General features: G+C 41.9%; 1 long non-coding RNA gene across 1 annotated transcript; it reads left to right on the forward strand.

The window, feature by feature from the left end:
- Positions 1–4,270: 4,270 nt before the first annotated feature.
- On the forward strand, positions 4,271–5,453 carry LOC143588096 (uncharacterized). The gene is made up of 4 exons (XR_013145023.1): positions 4,271–4,351; positions 4,462–4,696; positions 4,835–4,908; positions 5,216–5,453. It is a non-coding gene; the product is annotated as an uncharacterized LOC143588096 (long non-coding RNA).
- The last annotated feature ends 7,732 nt before the right edge of the window (positions 5,454–13,185 follow it).

Raw genomic sequence — 13,185 nt, forward strand, 5'->3', positions numbered from 1 at the left:
TGAATCTTGCCATCCCATCTCTCCCGAAGAGAATGTCGTATGTGTGGTGTGGCTTCCTCATTACGACGAAGTCCACGTCTTCTGTGAGGGAGTATTTCCCGTCCGTGAGAGTGACGGGGAAAGATAAGATACCCAAGGGGGTGTTTGTGCTGCCATCGAACCCTTCCATCGAGGCGTAGACCGTTTCCAGGCGTTCTTTGTCTTCGTCGTCTAGCTTGTCGAAGAACTGCCTGTACATGACCGTTGACGAAGCGCCGTTATCAGCAAGAGTGCGGGAAGTAATGTAGTGCCCCAGCTGGCTTTTGATGACTATAGGGCCTTCTTTGTTGGGCCCTCCCGGCACACACGGGAAGCGCACTTCAGCTTCCTTCCACGCACATGGTTCTGTCGTTCGTCGTTTTCTTCCTCTGACGTTGCCATGAACCATGTGTATGCTGATGTCGACGGGCTTTCGTCCGTTGCCCTTGTACCGATTGTCATTCCTCCCTCCGTTCTTGATTGACGCCACGAGGTGTGTAAGTTTTCCATATTTGACGAATGTTTCGACAATATCCTTCAAAGATGTACAGTCCTCGGTGGTGTGGCCCTTTGTCCCGTGGAAGTCACAGGATTTTCTCTGATCAGCGTTTTGGCGCTGTCGGATCATTGGAGCTTTTGGCCATAGGAGTTTCTCGGTGGCAAATATCTCCGTGACGCTTTTGGTGAGTGGCGTCCATCTGGGATTCCGGTTTGATGAGTGCGTGTTATCCCTTCCGCCTAATAGAGGGCGAGAGCTGGATGAGGTGTCAAAGTTTACCCTTGACTGCCAAATACCAAGCTTCCTCTTTTTGTTTTGTCGGGCGGTGCGGACGTTATTTTCTCTGGTCCTCTGCTTGTAGAGGTTTGTACTCTGGAGAAGATTCCTACCCAGTTGCTTCTCCGTATCGGCAAAGCGTTTAGCTTCCGTCATGATGGCATCCCTTGTGGATGGCATGCCATCTTTACCCGTCAACGTGCGGATAAGCTCTGGGTACTCGGCGCCCTGGATGAAAGCAGCGCGAACAAGATCTTCACTTATGGTGCCCAGACTCAGCTTCTTTGAGTTGAAGCGAGTGATGAAGTCTAGCAAAGATTCATCCTCCTCTCTAACGCAGTTGAGGATCGTCCACTGCTCTTCAGTATATTTTCTTTGTTGACTGAAGTGTTGGCTGAACTTGTGCTGGGAGTCTGCCCAATCATAGATGTGGTGGACTGGTAGACGATCAAACCACGCTCTGGCCGCTCCGACGAGCGTCATCTGAAACATGTAACACCACGTGGGTTCCGTCCAGTTGCTGACGGTTACCCCCGCTATGAACCTGTTTAAGTGATCGTTCGGGTCAGATATGCCATCATAAGTGCCGATGTTGGACATCTGTTTGGCACTCTTCGGGGCAATTGCTTCCGCAATGTCCCTTGCAAACTTGGACTTTCACGCATTTGCAACAGTTGGTCTGAAAGTGTTGGAGAAGTCACGTGGGTTTCCCCCCGCGTTCCTTGGTTTGAAGGTTTCTCCAAAATTTCTTCTCGGCTGGGAGTCTATTTCTTTACTCTTCCCTTTCGCCCTATGACGAGGGTTTGCGTCACTGTCAGACTCTTCCCTCTCATCGTCCAAGTACTCGCAATCATTGCTCATGTTGAGCTGTTGTCGAGTGCTTCCGAATTCGTCGTTGGCCTGTTGGAGTGAACGTAAACGTTCGTCCAACTCAGCTTGGAATTCTTTCTGACGTGCTTCCGCCCACACTTTAACTTGATCTAGTGTTTGGCGGGGAAGCCTTGTCTGTTGTTTCTCCAACTGGGTATCAATGAATCCCAGGGGAGGATTGTTTACTGCACTTGCCCCGGCTTGAGTAACCGGGGTAGTGTTCGTAAAAATCGTGTACTCGCCGGTGTTCCCCCCAGTAGCTGGGGTTGTGGTTACCGGAGTTTCTTGGTCACTCGTTGGCCTTGGCATCGGAGTAACCTTAACCATCTTTCCAGAGGTTTTGAAAAAACTGAGAAAAAGAATTAGTTCTAGCTTTATGCACGGATGGCGCCAATGAAGAAACACTAAATGGCCCCGGCCGATTAAGGATAATCTTAGGGTCAGGTAGATGTTTCCCACGAGGGTTAGGTCCGGAAAAGATGGTTATTCTTCTTGACCTGCAAAACAGACACCGTGAGCTCGTCACTGAGAAGGGGGGGTTCCTCCTTGTGACCACCCTCCGGCGTGAGAATCAGACTAGATTGCTCTGAATATGTGTATATTGAGAGAAATAGCTAGAGAGAGGATAAGATGATCATACCGTTCCAAGGTGTTGGAGTATTTATAGCCGAATGTAGGTTTCCAAGCAGGTACGGCCAGCTGTATAATATTCCTTTTCCACCAACTACAGGCTACGTACGTGCCACGATGGGAGTTGGTGGGTAGGCAGCGGCTGATAGTGACATTTTGTACTGGAGCGTGCTCCTCCTCGTACTATTGTCGGTGAGCTGTCACCCTGTGATTGGTTCATGGGCTGCTTTGGTCAGATCTTGTCTATTTTGTCCATACCTTGGCAGGTATAGTACAAAAGATCTTCCAGGAGCGTACGGACTGGCTCTTTTGGGCGGGAATATTCCCGCCTTGCTCATTCCTTCCTCAGGTGACATTGCTGAAGTATGAGTTAGTGCCTTATGCGTGTAGCCTTACTGTTAGTGCGGGTAGCCTTCCTTCTTGGCTTGTACCCACAGCTGCGGGAACAAGTAGGGTACTGTACCAAGGGAGGCTTTCCTGCGTGAACAGCTGGCTTACTGCGTGTAAGGTCTTCATCTCTCTGAGCATGGTGGGTCCTGCGGAACCAGCTGGTCCTTGCGCAGACGTACCTCTTCAAGGTGTGTCTTGCGGGTCCAACTGGGCTTTGCGAGGACCTACCTCTTCAACTTCCTTAAAAGTCGCCCTCCAAAACCCACTCATCGCCGCCTCCACCGTCACCGGCTCCATCCACATTCTTTTCCCCAACCCCATCCACGCCTCCTTCGATTCCGACCTCTCCGTCTCCCTGCATTTGGGCCCCGTTTCCTCCTTGGATTTGCAGGATAATGGGTCTGCCTGTGTCACTGTGGGGGAGGATGGGAGGGTCTATTTGATCACTCTTGCCGATTCCGCTTTGGAGTGTCGGAGGGTTTTCGACAGTAAAGGCTTGCTTTCGTATACGGCCGCTCGCTGGGCGTCGCCTACCGAGTTTGCCACTGGCGGGTTGGGGAGTTCTTTGCAGTGGTGGGATTTGAGGAGAGCCGGAGGGCCCGTTTCGCAGTTTAAGGCCAATTGGTAAGTAAACTGTCCCGGATTTTGATTCAAGTTATCACATTTTCTTGTTTTTAATGTTCGGGTAAAGTCAAAATTGAACTGTACGGATTTTACAAAATCGAAATCTGATATTTGTTCTCTTACAGACTTACAGTAGGCAGAGAATATTGCACTTGTGAAGGGTTGTGTTTTACTTATAGTCAGTGTTGTAGAAATCGCTATGCGATAGGTTAGGGATTAGTCGATTAGCAATGGGTATAATACGGATTAATTAGGATTACTCGGATTGGAATTTATATGTAATTTTTCAAATATACATATATATGCAAACATTTATACATAAGATTTTCAAATTTGACTGATTTTGACCAAATAGCGACTAGTCGGCAACTAGTTGGTGGGGTACTCGCTAACGATTAATTGGGGACTAATTGGTGCCTAGGCGGGATTTTTTACATCCATGCTTATAGTTAGGTTTTGTAACGGGTTCTTTATGTATTTATTGTATCTCAATTTACAAGAGAACAAAATGTGAATGGATTGTTGGGTTTCTCTTCTTTTGGTAGTTTTTACTCTCGTAATGAAACTTTAATCCCGAATGGCCGAACTGTTAGAAACGAGTTAAAGATTTAGCTGAAGCATAGTGCTATATTGAAATTGTACGTGTATGGAATTACTTTTTTCAAGCGCACTTATATTTGCATTCATGCATTTGTACACCTTTGATAGATGTCACTCATGTCAGCAACAATGGTAAATCTACAAATGCAGTAGACGTTTATCTATCTGCTATTATAATGCATATGTTTTAGAAGCTATTGGTTTTTATATTTGTAAAATGTAAGTCTCACTTTTAGGACTGCTCCAACTTAATACGAATCTCGTTGTCAGAATTTTTTACTTTGGTATGATAAACCATGCACTGTTATTGCTGTAAATGATTTAGACACTTTCATACCTTTTATGCCTTATGACTTTGCAAGAGCCTATTACAGGGCTCAGGGAGATACTTCCGGGATTGTCCACTCTATTGATATTCATCCGTCACGAAAGCACACGTGTCTGGTGAGTATACTTTGTTAATCTTATTCCACTACTAGCTTATCTTATCTAGAAAAACGCTAACTCCGTTTCAAAACGGTACGTGCATATTTTTTTTTTTTTACAATTTGAAGGCAGGAGGGTCGTATGGTACTATATTTGCATGGGATCTCAGAAGGCCACAGCAGCCAATAGTTCTTTCAGGAACTGATAATGGAGAGACCACGACATGTATATCTGAAAGTGATGTGTGGGAGGTTCAATACGACACGTATATGGGCACTTTGGATCATGCTAAACTATCATCCAAAGGAGTGTTGCCTGCTATGATTTGCTCAGAAGATGGGATTCTTGCTGTTCTTAAACAAGGTGGATAATATTATATAACTGTATTATAGTTTTCATAAGCGAACTACTTTTTGGCATAAATCATTTATTCAGACTGGATAACTACATTATAATTTTAGTTATTAGATACTAAGTTCGTGTGGATGCTTATTTTTGTAGGTGAAGAACCTACTGAACTACTGACTGAAAACTGTGCCATTAATTGTTTCGACATTGATCGACAGAACCCCTCGGTAAGTTGAACTTAACATCTCATGGTGTGTTTTTTATAGTTGATTCTTGTTATATTAGCATTTTTATAATTGCTCTTAGTTCTCCTTTTACTTCAAAGTTTGTTGCTGGGATTCATTTCTAATTTAATCATAATTTGTCTAACATGAACTGATGAAAGTTTCATGGTAAGTAGGGTTGTAAACGAACCAGTCTATCCTGAGCTTGTCTAGGCATGAGCTTAGCTCGCGAGTAGGTTTTTAAGCCTAAGATCGGGCCAATTAATATTTATTAATTAATTCATATTATACTGATTCTCATTCGTTATAGGATGTGATATGCGGATTGGAATGGGAGTCTATTGCTCTCTTGACAAGGGCATAGGTTTTAATGATCAATATGAAGTTAGATACCGCTGAAGAAACTGGAGATGATTTCCTGTCACTGCTGTCAACTACGAGACTCGTTTTTATGCCAAATAATTGTTTGTTGCATAACTGAACATAGACAAAAGTGAAACTTGTATCATCCCAGAATGATTTGTATGTTGAAGATTTTGTACAAGAATGCGAGGTCACAAATTATTCATCTGCAAGTCATTCATTTGTTTCTGATTTCTTCTTAAATTGACTTGTAGTTTGAAGTTGATGGTCATCATTTGTGAGTTGCTTGTTGGATCTTCAGATAGTTTATCAGGTTTCCTTTTAATAAAATAGTATCCGACTTCTAATATTATTCCAACAAACTATAAAAGCCAGTCATGTTTTAGACTATGCTTAGTGGTGTTAACTATCTGTTTAGTTAAAATGCCACCTAGACATCATATAAGGCCATGAGGTATACTCTACCTATTCTAATTCCATATAAGCTCCACATCACTCATTTTTTCTATTTCACTTCATGTCATCCAAAGGAAATGGTTTAACTCATTTAACTCTATCTCTCTCCTATTAATATTTAATTTAAAATCAAACATTTAGTTTAACTACCAAAATAAATAATAACTAAACAATTAGTAATTAATACATATTTAATGCATGTTGTTCATTTTAACCCGTTAGAAGCATAATCCATGTGCCATTTTAACACACTTAACACAAGTAGGGAGTAGTTTAATCCATCTTTAAAGTGTCATGTCATGTTAACCCATGTAAAGGTTAAAGTATACCCCATGGCCTAAGCAAAATAGAATTTACCAAAACTCATTTTAAATCAAGTATAGTAGTTTTAACTAATTGCATTTATTACTCAACTAGGTTATAACCCGTGTATTACAAGGGGCTGGGCACCAAACATTTCGAAATTAAGAATGAGTTGGAGCATGATATACTATTAAACATTAATTATTTAGACAGAATAACAAAAGACGTCCTTTATGTTTGATTTTTTTTAGTTGAGCAAAAGAAATGGCAGAAAATATCTTTTATGTTAAAAAACTCAAATCACATTGTGTTCTTTGGCTGTAACCCAGTTAACTTTTCTTGTTAAATCTGGTCATGTGCAAGTAACATGAGGGTATTTTGGTATTTTACTCCAAAAAATTAAATAATATTAAGGCTAAGGGTTGTGGGGCTTGATCCAACCCCAAGCGAACCAATATATTTACATTACATAGGCGCTGACGTGGCACATGATCAAGCCACTAAATCAGCCCTAGAAGGTGTAGTGGGGCTTGATTGATCCACCCCATACCCAAAGACTCGTTCAACCCCATGAACCTATCCACGACGACCGTCCGCACCCCCGTCCACTGCTAGGGGTAGTTGTGTGCGCGACGGCACCCACAACCTAAGTATATATATATATGTATGCATTCTCTCTCTCTCTCCCACTCATCATCTTCTCTTCATTTACAAAACATCCACAACATATCACAAAATTCTCCCAAAATTCACAAAATAAGGGTTTCTAAAATTAAAAATGCTACTGAGGAGCTCATAAAATCCCGCACTCATCTCATGGTACGAGCAACAAAATCACATCGTATTATCATGACCGGAACCCAATTTTATGTTCAAGAGCTTCAAATCATCAACAACCCTGTTGCTGCCTTTAAAGCCCAAACGATTGTGCATTAAAACGAGCTTAAGGATGGAGATGTAACTTGTGGTAGTTGCAGGTGTAGGCGGTGATTGTAGGTTGAGCCCCAACCGACAGTGGTTGAAGATGGAGGCGGAAATGACGAATTTTGCTATTCTGTCAATTACTTATAATTTGTTGAAGCATTATTAGGAAAATAAAATAATCAAATGACGTTAAAGAGCAAGTTTCGTTTCAACAATGCAAAAACAAAATGATCTGCAGGGCCATAATATAAAAAAATTAAATTTAAGATGGGATCAGGGTTTGGAAGGATTGCGACAAACTGGTTTGAAAATTGAAACCATAACAGACTTGGACATTACCAATTTTGACTTTCGTTGATGTAATCAGGAACTAGTTTTAGAAAGAAACCAGTATTTGAATCTGCCCAAACAGAGGGTGTAACAACCTCGTACCGATTTAACACCTAGATTACATATAATTTGGGTTGTTCAAAAAGCTCGGGCTCGTGGCTCGCTCGATAAAAGCTCGAATAAAACTAGCTAAAAAAACATGATTTGAAACATTCTGAGTTGAGTTGGATCATTCTTGTAATCAAGCTCGACTCGACCTAGGCTCGGCTCGATCATGGCTCGGCTCGTTGGCTTGATTTAAATCTCGTTTAGCTTCAAAATCAAGCTAGATCATTAGCTGAGATGCCTCGTTTAATTTCAAGCCCAAGCTCGAAACCACCCTGGCTCGACTCAGGCTCGACTCGTGAACAACCCAACATATAATAATCAACATTTAATTTATTCAAGTCACACTACTAAGAAATTTAGTATACAATAAGATCAGCAAAACTTTAATCTCTTAGGCATTAAAAAAACTCGTAGTACATATCTGATTCCTGATTCTATTCCATTCCATACCATGACACGTATCTGTATCCGCCATCACCATACCCTTGCTTTACCTCATAGTTTCTGTTAGAATCCATATGCTGTAACACAACTTCAAAAATCACAAATCAAGACTGCCAATCACAAAATAAAAATGTTGGGGGCACCAACCTGTTTAAGTGTTTAACCATTTATGATCCGTTTAGCACGTTTACAAACTACAACCTGGTTACAACCCGTTGAGTTAATTGGGCTACACGGGTCATGTTATGCATTGTTATGTATTATTGTGTTAGGGTTAAGGTTGATTACTTGATATACACAATCATATATAAACCGCGTTTGGGTTCATTAACTCAAGCTGACATGATTGTACCACCCCTAAGTGAACTCTATGCAGTGGCTGTGTGAAAAAAAAACTATTTACATATCAATCAATCAATCATGCCCAGTAAAATCCCACCGACAGCAAAGCTATAAGTAGGGTCTGGGGAGGGTGGGATGTAGGTACACCGTACCTCTATCCAAAGGAATAAAGAGGTGGCTTCCAGAGAGAACCTCGGCTCTAAGTACATGTGTATGAAGCAAAATAAAGGAAATCAAAGTTTAACAGTTATATAAAAACTACTACTAATTATAATAATATTAATAATAAGATCACAGTTTAACAGCTATATAAAAGCTAATAATAATAATAATAATAATAATAATAATAATAATAATAATAATAATAATAATAATAATAATAATAATAATAATATATGAAAGGGAAATACCATTATGGTATGTGACCTAAATAAGTTAAGTCTAAGCCCTAAGGTATTCAATTCTCTCTAAAAATCCTTAACTTTAATTCTACTTCTCCACGAATTCCTATCCTCAACCATGTCCTCGGAGAGGTTTAGGTCTATCAAATCAAGCCTAATCCTCTCATCCCAAGTCAATTTCGGTCGTCCTCTACCCCTCCTCCCCTCTATAGTAATGTTTTCTACGGATCTAACAGGATTCGTCGTCTGTCTTCTCTTTACATGTCCAAACCATCTCAATCTCCACTCTCTTATCTTGTCTGCTATGTTCGCCACCCCTAATCTCTCGCGAAACACAACGTTTCTTATTCGGTCTAGCCTTGTGTGCCCACACATCCAACGTAGCATTCTCATTTCTGCTACCTCCATCTTCCGCACTTGTGCCTTCTTGATGGCCCAACAATCTGTTACATATAGCATTGCAGGTCTAACTGCCACCCTATAGAATTTTCCCTTTAGTTTAGTCGGGAAACTCTTGTCGCACAATATACCTGTGGCTGCTTTCCATCTACACCATCCTACCTGAACTCGGTGGGTCACATCACTGTCTAATTCCCCATCGCTCTGTACAAATGATCCTAAATACTTGAACTTCGTTACCTGTGGGACCACCTGCCCTTCAATTGTGATCTGTTCGTCTTCATTGTCGTTTATCCCACCAAAATCACAGTGGAGGTACTCCGTCTTAGATCGGCTAATCTTTAAACCTTTTGTCTCTAAGGTTGTTCGCCACTCCTCAAGCCTCATGTTTAGATCTTGTTTTTTCTCAGCAAGTAACACAATATCGTCTGCGAACATCATGCACCACGGGAGAGTCCCCTGAATCGACTTTGACAACTCATCCAAGACTACTGCAAAAAGAAACGGGCTCAACGCTGACCCCTGGTGAAGACCTACCTCTACAGGAAAGAAATCAGTATCCCCCACTGGCGCAAGGACACTTGTTTTACTCCTGGTATACATATCCATAATTATCTCTATGTATTTCCTGGGCACTCTTCTACCCTCCAAGCACTCCCAGAGCACCTGTCGTGGCACACTGTCGTAGGCCTTTTCTAGGTCAATAAACACCATATGTAGATCACGCTTCTTCTCCCTATACTTTTCCAATAATCTTCTTATAAGGTGTATTGCCTCTGTGGTGGAACTCCCCGGCATGAAACCAAATTGGTTGACCGTAACCTGAGTTTCTCGTCTAAGTCTAACCTCAATCACTCTTTCCCATAGCTTCATAGTATGACTTAGTAGTTTGATTCCTCGGTAGTTACCACAACATTGGGCGTCTCCTTTGTTCTTATAGATAGGAACTACAACGCTGCTCCTCCACTGGTCTGGCATCTTACCTGATTTGAGAATACTATTGAACAGAGTAGTTAACCACATGACTCCTTCCTCCCCCAGACACTTCCACACCTCGATGGGTATGTTGTTTAGGCCAACCGCCTTAGACCTTCCCATCCTCCTAAGTGCATCCTTCACCTCTTCTCGTGTGATCCGTCGGCAGTAGTAGTTATTCGATTGTTGTCGTTGAAAGTTTGTGTTGTCATGTTCTTCTTGGTAAGCTCTCCCATTGTTAAAAAGATTGTGGAAGTAGGTTTGCCATCTTAGCTTGATGTCCTGCTCCTTGAACAGTACATGCCCATCTGTATCCTTTATGAACTTCACCGGTCCTAGATCTTGCCTTCTACGCTCCCTGGCTTTGGCAATCTTAAACATAGCATGTTCCCCCTCTTTTGTTTCTAGACTTTCATACATCCGTTTAAAGGCCGCCTTCTTTGCTTCCGCCACTGCCTTCTTCGCCTCTATCTTGGCCGTTTTGTAGTTGTCCCTCAATTCCACTCGCTCCTCCTCATTCGTGCACCTCATTAACTCCCTAAAACATCCTTGTTTGTCCCTTATCTTGTCTTGCACTGCGTCATTCCACCACCAAGAGTCCTTATGCCCACTTGTCTTTCCTGTTGTGACCCCGAGAGTCTCATTTGCTACTTGGATGATCTTTGTCTCCATAGCTTCCCATATATGAGTTGAGTCCCCATTTAGTCGAGCCCGCATATGCAGTATGAGTTTATCCTTAAACAGTAGGAGATTTTCGTCCTTCAAATTTCCCCATCGAATTCTCGGTGTACCTTTCTTCTCTCGAACAGTCAGCTTATTTCTGAAGGCTATATCTGTCACTAGTAGTCGATGTTGAGTCACAACTGCCTCCCCAGGTATGACTTTGCAGTCCTTCCACCAACGTCGGTCTCCTTGCCTCATCAAAAGGTAGTCAATTTGCGTTTCGCGTCCGCCACTGCTAAAAGTGATTAAATGAGAATCTTGTTTCCTAAAATAAGAATTTATAATTCCTAGGTCATGTGCCACCGCAAACTCTAGAAGATCTGTTCCGGTCTCATTCCTATCACCAAAACCGAAACCCCCATGTACGGCTTGAAAACCATCGTTAGCCTTACCAATGTGTCCATTAAAATCACCTCCTATGCAAATCCTCTCCCCCTAGGTATGCCCCCTACCACTGCGTCTAGGCAATCCCAAAATTCTCTCTTTTCCTGATCCCCTAGGCCTACATGAGGCGCGTAGGCGGAGACTACTGCCACTACTTCCTCTCCTAGTACTAATTTCAACACTATAATCCTGTCATTATGTCTTATCACCTCCACCACACTAGTGTGTATTTCCTTAGCCACTAGAAACCCCACTCCATTCCTAGCTCCATCAGACCCCGAGTACCACAACTTATACCCATTACACTCAGCCCCTCTATGTCCTTTCCACTTAGTCTCCTGGAGGCATGCTATATGAACCCTACGTCTTTTAAGCACATCTACCAATTCTAGCAACTTACCATTTAATGTTCCTACATTCCAAGAAGCCAAACGCAATATACGCTCCCTATGTTTACTCTTTCCTACACCCCTCGTTTCAGGACATGGTCTCAAGTAATAGTCATGGTTCCTACGCTCTATGGTTGCAACTAATCACACAAACACAAGCAGTAGAACACCAAATCAATAATAATAATGATAATAATAATAGTAATAAAAACTAATAATAATAATAATAGTGTGTAGCAATAACAATAATAGTCAAGAGATCTTAAAATGAAAATAAACTCCAAAGATCCGGATCACGTATGTTCTAATGATAATAATAATAATACTAATAATAATAATAATAGTGAGAAAGGAACGAGTATACCGTGAAGATGATGAAGGCAGATACAGCTCAACGACAGCCAGGTTACAAGAAGCTCGCTCTTTTGCTTCAGCGTCGTGGTGGCAGCTTGTGTTAATGCGGGATAAGAAGAGCAGCCAGCAGGTTGCGAAAGGCCGGCAGCGTGAGAACGGTGTGTTGAATAAGCAGAGCAGCCAGCAGCGTCGTGTGGTAAAAATAGAAGATGGTGCAGCGGTGGACGTAAGTGCAGCAGATACCTACGGTGGTTGGCGGCGGAGCTCCGGCTGGAACCAACGGCTGTGCTATTCGCCCGGGGAACAACAATTTGTGCCTGGCCAACTTTGTACGTCGCCGTAAAAAAATGTATCGCTTCGGTACACTCTAGATCTCCGCCCAAAATTTTGGTGTAGTCTGCCGGAAATCTCAAGATCTAAGGTTAAAAACAGAGGGATAGATTTTGGGTATACGGTTCCGTAAAGAGATCTTGTATTTTGTGGCTGCTCAGGTTAGGTCCGGCGCCTGGTCTTGGAGATTGGCCGGAGATAGGTAGGTAGGTGGACTTGGTGGTGGTGACCGTTGAAGGTGTACGGAGAGAAAAAAGTTGAAAAATCAGATAAAAAAAACTATTTACATGTTTAATATTTAGAAATAGTTAATAACCGTCAAACAAAAAATCTCAGGCTGGCCATTTTTAAAGATAAAAAAAGAACTATTCACAAGTTCATGTTCATTTATTTAATCAATTGAAAAAACATCGTTTATGCTAGCTTATTACATAAATAAACTTTTAGCTGATACAACTAATTAAATAATTGGTTCGTTTATAGCCCTACTAATATTCAATGAAAATAAAGATAAAACTACTTATTTTCCGGGTTTCGAGTTCATGCTTGTCCTGAAACTTCAACCTACCAACACAACCATCGGATGACGAAGCTGGTTGCTGAAAAACATGGGTCTTAACAACCATCATTTTCCCATTAAAGCTCCTGAAACTCGAAGAAGAACCCGTAACATGGAATTATAATTAAGTTCGTGGAGTGTACCTGAATTCTAAGTGACATGTGGTTGCTATAGCCACAGAGAGGAAGCGTTGAAGGGGCAGAATTATAACTTGATTCCGAATTGACCAATATCCTAAAATGCCCTTAGCAAAAATTTGACCGGTATCAAAATCTTTAAACACTAAAAGCTTCTTTTTGATTTGTACCTGTAATAAGACTATCTCCAATGGGGAAGAAAAAGGAAGCCCTTAGAGCATCCACAACGGGGATGGTTTCCCAAGGTCCGAATACATGTGGCAGGTCTGCCGGACATTGCCGTTGGGGCGCCCAAGTCTGGTGAAAAAGTCTGATTCTGCAAATGTGAGACAAACGAGTAGATGTGAGCCCTTTAGATC

The sequence above is a fragment of the Bidens hawaiensis genome, unplaced genomic scaffold (assembly GCF_021521415.1).
Source record: "Bidens hawaiensis isolate Kalapana, Puna unplaced genomic scaffold, B.hawaiensis_p1.1 tig00035983_1, whole genome shotgun sequence".
Classification (NCBI taxonomy): domain Eukaryota; kingdom Viridiplantae; phylum Streptophyta; class Magnoliopsida; order Asterales; family Asteraceae; genus Bidens; species Bidens hawaiensis.